The sequence below is a fragment of the Physeter macrocephalus genome, chromosome 7 (genome assembly GCF_002837175.3).
Source record: "Physeter macrocephalus isolate SW-GA chromosome 7, ASM283717v5, whole genome shotgun sequence".
In the NCBI taxonomy this organism is placed as follows: Eukaryota; Metazoa; Chordata; class Mammalia; order Artiodactyla; family Physeteridae; genus Physeter; species Physeter macrocephalus.
Genome location: NC_041220.1, coordinates 153,182,042 through 153,195,642, shown reverse-complemented (window position 1 = coordinate 153,195,642; position 13,601 = coordinate 153,182,042). Strand labels below are relative to the sequence as shown.

The 13,601-nt window shown below is 52.8% G+C and overlaps 1 protein-coding gene and 1 pseudogene across 2 annotated transcripts in view; both read right to left on the bottom strand.

Annotated features, from left to right (window-relative positions):
- SHROOM2 (shroom family member 2) overlaps positions 1–13,601 on the bottom strand; it is a 156,215-nt gene that overhangs the window by 123,543 nt on the left and 19,071 nt on the right. The window lies entirely within an intron of this gene.
- LOC102976288 (DNA-directed RNA polymerases I, II, and III subunit RPABC5-like) lies at positions 5,322–6,074 on the bottom strand (annotated as a pseudogene). Its single transcript, XR_008617978.1, has one exon. The product of XR_008617978.1 is annotated as a DNA-directed RNA polymerases I, II, and III subunit RPABC5-like (transcript).

Genomic DNA, 13,601 nt, shown 5'->3' with positions numbered 1-13,601 from the left:
GGTTGCACGTCCGCCTGCCGATGCAGGGGAACCGGGTTCGCGCCCCGGTCTGGGAGGATCCCACATGCCGCGGAGCGGCTGGGCCCGTGAGCATATGGCCACTGGGCCTGCGCGTCCAGAGCCTGTGCTCCGCAACGGGAGAGGCCACAACAGTGAGAGGCCCGCGTACCACCAAAAAAAAAAAACACCAAAAAAAAAAAAGAAGGAGGTAAGCCTGCATCTATTTTGCACAAGTCTCTGAAACCCCAGGCTGGAATAATTATTGCTTTTTTTAATCCATATCCACTACCATTGTTTTTATGACTCTTTAGAAGTAACTATATAGGGTCTTCCCTGGTGGCGCAGTGGTTAGGAATCACCCGCCAATGCAGGAGACAGGGGTTCGAGCCCTGGTCCGGGAATATCCCACATGCCGCGGAGCAACGAAGCCCGTGCACCATGACTACTGAGTCCATGCACCACAACTACCGAAGCCCCCGCGCCTAGAGCCCGTGCTCCGCAACAAGAGAAGCCACTGCAAAGAGAAGCCCGCGCACCGCAACGAAGAGCAGCCCCGGCTCACCGCAACTAGAGAAAGGCCGCGCGCAGCAACGAAGACCCAACGCAGCCAAAAATAAATAAATAAAATTTTTTTTTAAAGTAACCATATAATTGTGTCATTCGTGTTATTATTATTATTATTTTTTTTTTAAGAAACAGCCCCAAACAAACCTCCTTGTAGCATTATCCTGCCCAAAACCAGCTGTGTGACCTTGGGGAGTGTCCTTTACTTCCCTGGACTTCGGTGTTTTCTCCATCACACGAGGGTGTGTAACTCCCAGTCCCTTCTTGCCCTATGACATCATCAGGGTCTGCAGATGACACGTGAAGAAACGGAGGGGGGTTTAACTAAGAAACGGTACCTACCGGGCAGGGAAAAAGAGTGGGTGTAAAAATAGCTGACAAAGCGGCAAGGTCTGTACAAACAAAACCCAGGCAGAGGGCTTCCCTGGTGGCACAGTGGTTAAGAATCCGCCTGCCAATGCAGGGGACACGGGTTCGAGCCCCGGTCCGGGAAGATCCCACATGCCGCGGAGCAACTAAGCCCGTGCGCCACAACTACTGAGCCTGCGCTCTAGAGCCCGCGAGCCACAACTACTGAGCCCGCGAGCCACAACTGCTGAAGCCCGCGCGCCTAGAACCCGTGCTCCACAAGAGAAGCCATCCAGCGAGAAGCCCGTGCACCGCAACAAAGAGTAGCCTCCCCTCGCCGCAACTAGAGAAAGCCCGCGCAACAAAGACCTAACGCAGCCAAAAATAAATAAATAAAATAAATTTATTTTAAAAAAAAAACAAAACAAAACCAAGGCAGAGAAAGGGGGCTGGGGAGGGCACTGAGGGGCAGGGTCAGATGACTTTGCAGAGCTCATCAATTACCCTTGCTTGATCTGCAGTACGTTCCCAAAACTCCTCACACCTGGCCACAGCAGTAAATGCTGAGCTGTGCAATCCTGCCTGAAGAGCTCCAGACGCATCCGCAACTTCCATGCATCTTAGCAAGCGTCTACGGAGCGTCCGCTGCGTACTCACTGCTCCGGAGAACACAAAGGAAGGGCCCCCCGGGGGCCCACACCTAGCAGCTAACTCCAGAGATTCCTTTCTGTCTGTCAACATTGCCTCCTCTTGAGGAAACCATCTGTCCCCCACAGGTGTCCCCAGCACCGTCCTGTCTGCCCTGCCCCTTTCCCAACGACGAAGGCACACCTCTGAACCCAGGCAAGGGACCGGTCGCCGGGTCTGGCGTTGTGGTTCCCGACGCGGCACTACTGACACGCCGGGATGGACCGCTCTCTGCGGCGGGGCGCCCTGTGCGCTGCAGCGCAGCGAGCAGCATCCCTGGCCTCTCCCCACCAGATGCCAGGGGCCACCTTCCCCCTCAGCTGACAGAAGGGCCTCCAGACATCACCAGATGTGTGTGGGACAGAGTCACCCCTGGCTGCAGTCTAGGTGAGCCCCTCTGTGAGGCCTGACAGGGAGGAAAGGACCCGCCCTCTGAGAAGGCAGGCCTGTAGAGCACATGCCCCCGGGCCCCGTGCAGCCACCCTTCCCATCCCGTGGGGAAGTCTGCCCGAGAAGCCACCAGCAGGAGGGACACAATCAGACCTAAGGAGGTGGTGGAGGGAGACACGGGCCCCCAGCGTTGGCACAAGCCGCTCTCCCATCGTGCCTGATGCGTCTCGGAGCTGTCCCAGCTGGGTGACCGCGCGTATTCCCTTTCCTACTCAGGGTATTAACAATACGCTTTGGCTCCCTGCAACCGAAATGGTCCGGCTCTCTCAGGACCTCTGTTCCCGTCATCAGCCACATGTACGAACGTGCCTGCGGGTCACCACTCGGTGGTCAATGTCTTAGCAGCTAAGTGCTTAGGGTTATGAGGTCCCTGCGGGTAAGGGGAGGCTAAAAATGTCGAGGGATTCGCGATAAGGTTACAAGCAAAAAGAGTCTGCAGCTCAGACGTCACACCTAGGATTCTGAACTATTTTCAGCATCATGACCTAGGAGAGGGGAATTTCGGAAATACTGGAAAAACTCAGAATGGAATTCTCAACTCTTAGAGGAGAGACTGGTCACGGGTCTAGCGTGACTAGTCTTAACAGGAAAGCCAGAGAGAAACCGCGGCAAGCTTTCATTTCCCCAGACGGGCAATGAGAAACGGCTGGTGAGAGAACGCCCCCTCCCCACTGAGGTCCATCTGTTCCCGATGAAACCAGCCTGCTGGCCCAGGCAGACAGTTAAGGGTGCTTGGTGAGCTCTGCACCAGGCTGCGGTTTTCAGGTGTGTCACTTCCTAGTAGACAGGGTCTAAGGATTGCCTGCAGTTTCCCTTTACCAGAGCGATACCAGAAAACACTGGCTAGAAGCTGAAGGAAAAACATTCCCCGCGGTCCTGGCGACTCGCTTCTCTCCTCTTCAAGCGCGCCGCTGGTCACGGCGAGAAACCCTCGCATCTGGCCACTCCTGCCGCGGAAACCGGGAGGAATAAGCCCTGACCCTCCCTTTGACCCATTTATTAGGTGGGTTTCTCCTGTGGCCTAGACACAAACAAGAGACATCAAACACTTGACACCTTAACCTCGGCCGGGGGAGCAGCTGGTGAATCAGCCAGCCGGGGGGGCCTCAGGACGACGCCGGCTGGCAGCCAGTGACAGGGCCGCAGAGCACGGTGCACCCTTCGATGCTGGACCAGCAGGGGCGCCCGGTGACTCACGGCCCCGCCGCACGCTCCCCGTTCACAGCCACACACGTGCTCCACGCTCGGGCTTGGCTGCTTTGCCAGCTCGTGGCGACTTCCCGAACGGGCTTTGCCCGCTCCCTACCGCGTCGGCCTGCTTCTGAACGAACGGCTTCCTAACTACCAAGCCTGCCGACATCACCAGCTGTCCCGGCGACCGGCACAGACACTCTAGCCACAGGAAACCAGCACAGAGCCCCACAAGACTCGTCAGAGAAAGCAGCCCCGGCCCGCCTGCGCCTGGCCCCGGGTTTGAGCGTTCCTTTCCATCTCCTGCCAACCTGATCACGTTCACTGACAAAGTGCAAAAGGCGAATCCCCTACCTCTTCCGAGCCCAAACCCTCAGAAGCACCTGCACATGCCGCCGGAAATCTGAGATAATCTGACCATTTTCTGAAGCTAGTAGCTCTCGACCCTCAGGAGCACTGGCTGGAAATGCTCTCCCAACTGAACCTGACGCCTGAATCATACGTGTGAGATCCCAGTCCTGGGTTTTCTCACCCTGGAAACACTCGGCGTGACTAACCTCGGTACCTACCCCAACTGGGATATGTCATAATAAGCATTCAGGTAACTGTGCCCCGACAAACAGGTATACACGCCCCTTTTCTCAGTCGGAATCACACTTTCAACCTGACTTAGACGCTAACTTCAGAAAATACCCTCATTTGTGATTCACCTTCAGCCAAAAGCAATTTCTCAACCCTGAAGTTCTCTGTTCCAGTTTTCATATTAAAAAAAAAAAAAAAAAAAAAAACTCTCTTGTACTAGGATGGACTCCCAGCCTGTGAGCCCTAGAACCCTCAGTGGGCCCTTGTCACCCTAAAGACTGAAAGGGAAGCAAGTGTGTAGCCACCTGCTGTTTGGACAGACGATGGCCCCGGTACCACCTCTCCCACCATGATGACTGGGCACCCCCGGGATTCCATGGCCGCAGGACAGCTCTGTTCATTGCCACCTCTGACCAGGCGTCCGCCTGGCCAAACACACCAATCACAGCTACTGCAAGGGCGCTGAAAAGCGGGGGATCCGACTGGTGTCGCTGTGACATTTCTAACACGCTCTGGCCCACCGCTCAAACCACCCTGTGCACGCCAAGTTTAGAGGTAGAAGAGAACTGTGTCCAGAGATTTTTTTTTTTAATTACTATTTTTTAAAATTTATTTATTTTTTATTTATTTTATTTTTGGCTGCGTTGGGTCTTCGTTGCTGCACGCGGGCTTTCTCTAGTTGCAACGAGAGGGGGCTACTCTTCGTTGCGGTCTGCGGGCTTCTCATTGCGGTGGCTTCTCTCGTTGCGGAGCACGGGCTCTAGGCGCGCAAGCTTCAGTAGCTGTGGCACGCAGGCACTTCAGAAAATACCCTCATTTGTGATTCACCTTCAGCCAAAAGCAATTTCTCAACCCTGAAGTTCTCTGTTCCAGTTTTCATATTAAAAAAAAAAAAAAAAAAAAAAACTCTCTTGTACTAGGATGGACTCCCAGCCTGTGAGCCCTAGAACCCTCAGTGGGCCCTTGTCACCCTAAAGACTGAAAGGGAAGCAAGTGTGTAGCCACCTGCTGTTTGGACAGACGATGGCCCCGGTACCACCTCTCCCACCATGATGACTGGGCACCCCCGGGATTCCATGGCCGCAGGACAGCTCTGTTCATTGCCACCTCTGACCAGGCGTCCGCCTGGCCAAACACACCAATCACAGCTACTGCAAGGGCGCTGAAAAGCGGGGGATCCGACTGGTGTCGCTGTGACATTTCTAACACGCTCTGGCCCACCGCTCAAACCACCCTGTGCACGCCAAGTTTAGAGGTAGAAGAGAACTGTGTCCAGAGATTTTTTTTTTTAATTACTATTTTTTAAAATTTATTTATTTTTTATTTATTTTATTTTTGGCTGCGTTGGGTCTTCGTTGCTGCACGCGGGCTTTCTCTAGTTGCAACGAGAGGGGGCTACTCTTCGTTGCGGTCTGCGGGCTTCTCATTGCGGTGGCTTCTCTCGTTGCGGAGCACGGGCTCTATTTTTTTTTTTTTTTTTTTTTTTTTTTTTTGTGGTGGTCCTCAAAAACATTTACTGGATGGTTCTTTCCAGAGAGGGAGACCCATGCCGACAGGGCCACGGGCGGGCGGGCCTTGCTTCCAGCTCCCCACACCTCCAGGGAACGAGCCGTGGGCGAGACGCAGCCTGCCGAGCCGGAGTCACTTCTCCAGGGGCGCGGAGTTGAGCAGCTTCTCGATCAGGTCCACGTGGGCCAGAAGCATGCGGCGGCAGCAGTAGCGCTTCAGGCCCAGCGCATCCAGGGCGCCCCCCCCTCGGTGTCCTCGGCCTGCAGCAGCCCCAGGTTGGCCTCCCACTTGCTGCCGGCGATCTTGCCGGCCGTGAAGCAGCGCACAGGGACGATCACGGCGGCACCGGGGCAGCCTGCGGCAGGCGGATTCTTAACCGCTGCGCCACCAGGGAAGCCCATGCGTCCAGAGATTTTAAGTGCCTGTCTAAGCTCAATTCACAAGCATCCTGTTTCCTAACTCATGCATAATTCTAAGGTCTTTACGCTACCCCTGCTTTGTCTCCTATGTGCCTGTTCAAATGGAAATAACCACTGCTTTACTATCTTGTGTTTACAGACTTGCGTATATGTATACACAGGCCATGATGTTGTTAAAAAACCGACAGCGCTACCGCAGGGCATAAAGTAGAAAGTAACCCCCCACAAGGGCCGCATAAGTGTATGTTAAAAGCTAACCATCTGGGCTTCCCTGGTGGCGCAGTGGTTGAGAATCCACCTGCCAATGCAAGGGACACGGGTCCGGGGAGATCCCACATGCCGCGGGGCAACTAAGCCCGTGCGCCACAACTAGTGAGCCTGCGCTCTAGAGCCCACAAGCAACAACTACTGAGCCCATGTGCCACAACTACTAAAGCCCTCGTGCCTGGAGCCCGTGCTCCGCAACAAGAGAAGCCACCGCAACGAGAAGCCCGCGCACCTCAGCGAAGAGCAGCCCCCGCTCGCCACAGCTAGAGAAAGCCGGCGCGCGGCAACAGACCCAACGCAGCCAAAAATAAATAAATAAAATACACAAATTTATTTTAAAAAAGAAGAATATCAAATAAATGGAAGCACACAGCATGTAACCTTTAAAAAGATTAAAAAAACGACAAAAGCTAACCATCTATTAACACCAACTGCTGGTCCCACGTTTACATACCTCACACTTCATTTAATCCTGTCAGCCCTGGAAGGAGATGTCATAAAGGTGATGGACTTGGGGTGCAGGGGCTTTCCAAGTGGCCCCAAGTCCTGCGCCCGCGCCCAGAGCCCCGGGGCACCCGGCTGACCGCGGCTCGCAGCTCCCCCATCCACCAACTTCGCTGCCCTGGACCGATATATCCCCGAGCCTCTATTTCCAGCAGCTGGAAAATGTAAAAGCAGGATCTCCTCAGCTGTAACGTGTTACAGAATAACAAGTGCTTCCACAGAGCAGACGCGAAGAGTAAGCGAGAGAAAGGATATACAGCCGAGGTTCCCAAACCTGGGCTACAAACAGGAGCCCCCGGAGGGGCCTTAAACGCACCCTGCTAAGCTCCCCCCACCCTGAGTTTCTGGTGCAGTTTGTGAAGCAGCGGGTCGGGGGCAGGGCCTGATACTCTGCAGCTCTGACAAGCTCCCTGAGGAGAACGCTGCTGACTCCGAAACCCCACCTAGAGAATGCCCGCTTCAAGCGTCTACCCCGGCACCTGGCAGCCCTGCAACTGGCAGCCAGGACCCCATAAGCACAGCTCAGCACCCCGGCTCTCCTGCTGTGTTAAAATCCCTCGGCTCCAGCCTCAGCACGCAGGCTGCCCCCCACCCCACCCCGCCCCTGCTTCCCGTGACCCCCTCGGCCACCAGAACCCAGCCAGAGCTTGACCCTGCTTCCCTGCCCTGGCCTGTGTCCCATGGCCGCAGGACAGCTCTGTTCATTGCCACCTCTGGCCAGGCTGAAAACATGCCTCCTCGGGTTCAGAAAACACACCTGTAAGGGTACCCGGAGGACCTCTGGCCAGATGGACTGAATCTTCTTCTTGAGTTTTGCAGGGAGCTCTTGGTGCCCGTCTGTAAACCTACCAACACGAGTAAAAACTAAAATGCAAGGCCGTGATTCGCCCCCTGGTTGCACATTCACATCTCCTGGCCAGCTTTAGAGTCACTGACACTGGGCCACCCCCGAGACCCCGACTTAACTGGCCTAGGCTGTGGCCAGGCATCCACAGCGTTCAAAGCCCCTCCCTCCCCCAGGTGATTCCAATGTGCAGCCAGGGTTTCAATCCACCGGCCCCCCCCCCCCCACCGCCCAGAAGAACTGTAAAGCCCCGCCCTTTCCCGTACATACCCCAAACCTACAGTGACACTTCCAGGAGTCAGGGTCACTCGGGTTTTAAAGTTGACCAGAGGCTTTAAGGCTCGGCATCCCTAGCCTGCCACGGTGCATCTTACAAATGCATCTGCGCCTTTGGACGAGATTTCCCAACTCTTGCTCATCTTGTGAAAAGTGAGAATCTATGCAGTGATTGTGTTATTGTTGTTGTTACTGTGTTTAAATGAAAGTAAAGTTATTCTTAGAAATCGAGATCTGACACAAGTAAAATGAGAGCTATCAAAGAAAAGTCATTTGGTGTAAACTTCAGATGTTATGGTTACCTTATATCAAGCTCTTCTGTCTGGGTCACCCGAGCCCAGCGGTGACACATACAGCTAGGTTATCCACAAAGAGCTCACTTTGGATGACCACAAACCTGCTTTGCCATGGACCTATATACACTACCAAATGTCAAACAGATAGCTAGTGGGAAGCAGCCGCAGAGCACAGGGAGATCAGCTCGGTGCTCTGTGACCACCTAGAGGGGTGGGATCGGGAGGGTGGGAGGGAGGTGCAAGGAGGAGGAGATATGGGGATATACGTATATGTAGAGCTGATTCACTTTGTTATACAGCAGAAACTAACTACACCATTGTAAAGCAATTATATTCCAATAAAGGTGTTAAAAAAATGAAGAAAAAAAGAAAAACAAACCCAATATGCAAAAAGAAAGTAAAAGGAAGAAAGGTGCCCTTGACTTTGACAAAGGCCGTTGCGTAACACATTCGCTGAGTAGCTAAAACGTGTCAGGCGCTGGACAGTGAAGTGGGGAAGCAGCTCCCAGGGGAATGCTGGGCCCAAGCTGCCAGGCCCTGGAGTTGCTACCTGGCGAAGCTCATGCTAAGGGGGTCATACAGCTGCAGGAGGCCACAGGTCAAGGTGGAGTGACCGGGAGAGCTTCAAACACACCCACAGGTTCTTCCTCTCGAAGGGAAGCAGCTCCTCCCTTTGCTCTCATGCAATACAGACGGTGCCATGAACACAGCCTGAGCACCCAGGGTCGAGGGCCGGCCGTGCAGACTGTCCTTAACACCCAAGTTCCTCAACAATGAGCTAGCCGGGGTGCATTTTTGTCACTGTGGATATAAACACAGGAAGAGAAGTAACCACGCGTGTAAGTTTCCCTAAAATGTCAGCCCATTAATTTTCTCACTGCCAAGTGGATGATGGGAATAGAACCCCAGATTCTCACCACTTAGCAAGAACCCAAAAAGCTTTAAAAGCTAAAATTTCATGCTATCAGGAGGGTATCTGTGCAAATACTGTTTTCTTGAAGCACAAACTAAGTACACAATGAAGGTGGTCTCTACTCAGAAGACAGAATCATGGGTAATTACCCCAGTCAATGAAGCAGGCTTAAAATACATTCCTTGCAATTCCTTTCATTTTGTTCAAGAGCAGTCTGGTTTTTTTCTTTAATACTGAGCTGCACAGAGAAATTTTTGAAACTTGAAGTTTCTAGATCGAGCCCTTTACAGCTACTCCAAGCACATATTATTCCATAACCTTTGTATTTTGATATTGAGGGGTTATTTTTCCAAAGCTCCTGATGGAAGAATAGTGATCTTTCATCCAGGAGAAATCTTTCCTGCTTTTTTTTTTTTTTTAAATAAATTTATTTATTTGTTTTCATTTTTGGCTGCACTGGGTCCTTGGTGCTGCACGCAGGCTCCCTCCGGTTGCGGGGAACGGGGGCTACTCTTCGTTGCAGCGCGCGGACTTCTCATCGGGTGGCCTCTCCCGTTGCGGAGCACGGGCTCCAGGCACGCGGGCTTCAGCAGCTGCGGCACGTGGGCTCAGCAGTTGTGGCTCTCGGGCTCCAGAGCGCACGCAGGGTCAGCAGCCGTGGGGCACGGGCCCGGCTGCTCCGCGGCACGTGGGATCCTCCCAGACCGGGGCTCGAACCCGCGTCCCCTGCATTCGCAGGCCGAACCTCAACCACTGCGCCACCAGGGAAGCCCTTACACATTCTTAAATGAGAGGAACACATCTGTGTTTTCTTGCATCGGCAGGCGGACGCGCAACCACTGCGCCACCAGGGAAGTCCAAAATCTTTCCTGCTTTTACTCCAGCACGTCTGAAAATGAGCTCCTGCGTTGCAAGAAGGGAGACTGCTTCATTCCTCTCAGCAGAGCATCACCAGCCTCGGCGGAGATGCTGGCGGTCCCGGTGGGTGGCACTCCCTTGCATCCCACCTGGGACTTCTGGGAGTGTTTGGCTTGAGAGGCTCTCCCTACCCCCCTGCCCAGGTTCTGAACCCTAATGCAGCGTCTGACTGGGGGAAAACAGCTACATTAACTGGCCTGGCCCAATCAAGACCCTGCACGGTGCCAAAGGGCAGAATTCTTGTGTGCTGGGATCACAGAAGCACAGCGGGGCTGCTGATCCGCTCGCAGGCATTCCAGTCCCCAGAATGCTTCTCTCGCTTTCCACCATTGCTCCCTGGACTGGGAGGCTCTAAATTCTGGAACTAAGAAAGGTTCCGTGCAATTACTTTTGTCCAAACGCATCATTCCTGGGAGGCGGGGAGAATCAATGGAAGACTTCTAGGTTTTATGTATCTGAACTTAACGTGTTTCCCCTCTCTCGCTAGAAATCAATGATTTTTTTTTAAACGCTTAAACAATTAAACTAGAACGATTTGAGGGAAAACCCAGAATGTACTAACCTCGTTCGCCTAAAACCTAAATGATGTTTATTTAAATCTGAAACATGATTTCCTGATTACCACCAAGAACAAAACATAGCCAAAAACCGAAAAATGACTTTCTCAGATCCTCCCTCTTTCTGAGAAAAGTAATACCTGAAAAGTAATACCTTTTCACAGCATATAATTTTAATGAATTAAAGGCACAACTATAAAAATACAATCTAGGGCTTCCCTGGCGGCGCAGTGGCTGAGAGTCCACCTGCCGATGCGGGGGACGCGGGTTCGTGCCCTGGTCCGGGAAGATCCCACGTGCCGCGGAGCGGCTGGGCCCGCGAGCCGTGGCCGCTGAGCCTGCGCGTCCGGAGCCTGTGCTCCGCAACGGGAGAGGCCACAACAGTGAGAGGCCCGCGTACCGCAAAAAAAAAAAAAAAAAAAAATACAATCTAGTAACAATTTAAATACAATCTACAACGGACTCCCCTGGTGGCACAGTGGTTAAGACTCCACGCTCCCAATGAATGCCGGGGACCAGGGTTCGATCCCTGGTCAGGGAACTAGATCCCACATGCATGCCACAACTGAGGAGCCAGCGAGCCACAACTAAGGAGCCCGCCTGACGCAGCTAAGACCCAGAGCAACCAAATAAATAAATAAATATAAAATTTTTTTTAAAAATACAATCTACAATTAAGAATAACAAGAAAGGTAAGAGAACAAAGCATGGAAAAGATTTATTCAATTACACAGCCATCGATTTTTATTCTAGAGTGCAATCAATTTGGCAGAAGTCACATAACCAGAATGGTTACTGATCTGTGCAAAATTAGGTGGTTCATTTGACGAGTTACAGTTTTGTGGGGATTCATATTATTTATATTGGGCTACAGCTTTTGGGGCTAAATTACAAGGGAAGTCTAGCTTTCAATACTACGACTGGAACTGGGGCCTCAAAGTGCAGGCTGTCAGCCCAGGGCTGTTTGATATTTACTGAACTTTTAAATTACTGTTTTCTCTGTTATGCACAGAGGTCATTTCTACACGTGGTCTGTAATCCCTTCAATGGTGAACACACGTCCATGTACAGACACTCTTCCTAACTCTTTTTAATGAAAGGGGCATCTGAACTTTCAGCTATCTCCTCACTTCTAGAGCTCCTGAAATCATCATTATGACATTTAATCCTCACCAGGATATCGCTGGCTGCATGTTATTTAAAACAAGAAAAACAAAACGACTCTAATCTTCCCTTCCAGAGAAGCCCAGCCAATACCTAGCCTTTGTTTTGTTTGTGACATCCTTATTTTGACTGATGTTTCATAAAAAGGAGGGGGGAAAAAAAAAAAAGGACAAAAATTGAGTCAAAGTGACTCAAATGGTTGAACTAGACACCTACTTTTCAATAATTATTACACTCAAAGGGAGTTTTTTTTCCAACTGATTCCGTTCCTTTCGAAGCAGCTAGGACCAAGCATGGAAAACACAGCAGCAGAGCAAGCCAAGTGTCTGTCGGGAACCCTCCGGAAGTCACAGAGGCCCAGGGGAGGCGCCCCTGGCACACCTGCTCCACGTGGCCCTGGGCAAGTGTGTTGAGTCCACACCTGCCCTTCACCCCACCTACACCTGGGCAAAGAGGAGGGGCCAGGTCTGCCCTGGAACACACCTGCTCCCTCCCCGGGGCTTTCTAGAGGTGCCACCTGCACGTAGGAGCTGGGACTCCCATGGCCGTGCAGCCCCGGGCCTCCACCAAACGGGACGGGAGAGGGGACCAGCACCTGCAGCCACCCAGTTCCTTCAGGGCATCTCCAGCATCCTCCAGCCAAGCGCTAGGTGGACCCTGCTGTGCCCCGGGGCACCACTCAGATCCCTTGCCTTCTCTCTATCGGCACCAGGAGCCCGCAGCAATCCGACCCCGGCCCACACCCCCGCACCCATCTGCCCTCTGCTGCAGAGAGAGCCCCGCCATCACCTCCTGCTTAAAAATCTTCCCTGGTGGCACAGTGGTTGAGAAGGCAGGGGACACGGGTTCGAGCCCCGGTCCGGGAAGATCCCACACGCCGCGGAGCAACTAAGCCCGCGCGCCACAACTACTGAGCCTGCGCGTCTGGAGCCTGTGCTCCGCAACGGGAGAGGCCCGCGCACCGCGATGAGGAGTGGCCCCCGCTCGCCGCAACTGGAGAAAGCCCCCGCACAGAAACGAAGACCCAACACGTTCAAAAATTAATTAATTAATTATTTTTAAAAAACCTTCCCGGGCTCTCAGCGCCCACCTCACCCACGGCGGCCCCCTCCCCTGCCACTTACCTGCAGGAACAGCGTGGGCCCCTCCCCCAGCCCAAGGGCTGACTCTGAGACCCCAGGCTGTCTGCCTGTGGGTCCACCCAGCACCAGCAGAGGAATCCCTGTGACATGCATGGTGAGGGGTGTGGAGGGCCGGCCCACAGGACGAGCCCTAGGAGGGGCCTTCCCATCAGCCTCCTCTCCGCCAGGTCTGGGCAACTCAAGGATAAGGCTGAACACGTTGACCCATTTCCTTATGGTAAGTAACAACTTTATTGGGCTATAAGTCACATACCATAAAATTCACCCCTTCAAAGAGTAAAACCATATACAAAATAGGTAACTAACAGGACCTACGGTACAGCACAGGGAAGTCACCTCAATACTCTGTCATGGCCTCTATGGGAAAAGAATCTAAAAGAGAGTGGATACAGGTATACATATAACTGATTCACTGTGCTGTACACCTGAAACTAATGCAACATTGTAAATCAGCTCTACTCCAATAAAAATTAATTTAAAAAAAGAGGAAACCCAGTGAGGTTTAGTATGCTCGGAGCGGTGCAGCCACCACCACTCTCTGATTCCAGCATATTTTCATCACCCCATTCCTCCCCCCGACGACTGCCCGTCAGCTCTGTCTCTGTGCGTCTACCTGCGCTGGACGTTTATATCGAAGGAAACACACAGTGTGCTCTTGACCTGTTTTCATTTCAAATACCGAACACAGGCATTAGGAAATGTGGTGTCCGACAGCTATTAACAGAAGGGCTGAACTTCAGTTCCAGAAACTCCCGGCTCTGGGACCCACATGAGGGGTGGGGAGAAAGAAATCCACCTTCTGGGACCAGGGACTCCAGGCACCGTTCACAATAAGGTGACACAAGGCCACCCCCGCCCCAATCTCCCACATCACCCTCTTCTCACTACCCGCCACCCCAAGCAAGTCGCAGCTGAGGTTTCAGAAGTTCCCTGACACTTCCCCCATCTCCTCTACTGGTCCGAACTAGTC